The following is a 686-nucleotide window of genomic DNA, read 5'->3' on the forward strand; positions in this document are numbered from 1 at the left end:
AAGGTTTTAACTTTAATAGATACTATATAAATGTGAACACATTAAAACACTAACTATTTATTTTTTCACATAGACTGATTATTATTATTATACTATTGATCCTTTTTGCACGAAAAAAATACTATAAAGTTAAAACCTTCAGTTTATTAACTAGAATTTATTGTACCAGCATAAAAAAAAAGATTAGAAAACTTGTAACCGTGGGTTCTTTTGATTAAATTTTCTGTAAAGTAACTCAAGATATGGTGGTACAGAACTTAAAATTCTAAGAAACACAGCGTTCTTTCCCAATGGATCCGTGATGTCTATGATATTCTAAAAAGTCGAAAAAAAAGTTTTACAAAAAATAATTAAAGCTAGAGAAAAAAGTTAAATGAGAAATTTGTAAGTATTAAAAAGATTATCGATCCATTTTTTTTCCTTTCGAACAGTGCACTACTTTTCGATATGTATCGAAAAAACTGCCGAAAATCGACTTTTTTGTATTTGCCGTTGTTTTTTCAATTTAACGTTTTTTAATTTGCCACTGGAGATTTATCGATTTTTCTAAAAGACGGTGCTCTCGAAAATTTATCTCCGAAAAACCATTTTGTGTTTATTTTTTTGTTTATGAGTTGTGCTTTCACAGTAAAAAAAAATTGCAAAGATTTTATTAGTTTAAAGTGTCCAAAAATGAATTTGGAAAA

The sequence above is a fragment of the Agrilus planipennis genome, unplaced genomic scaffold, assembly GCF_000699045.2.
Source record: "Agrilus planipennis isolate EAB-ADULT unplaced genomic scaffold, Apla_2.0 scaffold4, whole genome shotgun sequence".
Taxonomy (NCBI): Eukaryota; Metazoa; Arthropoda; class Insecta; order Coleoptera; family Buprestidae; genus Agrilus; species Agrilus planipennis.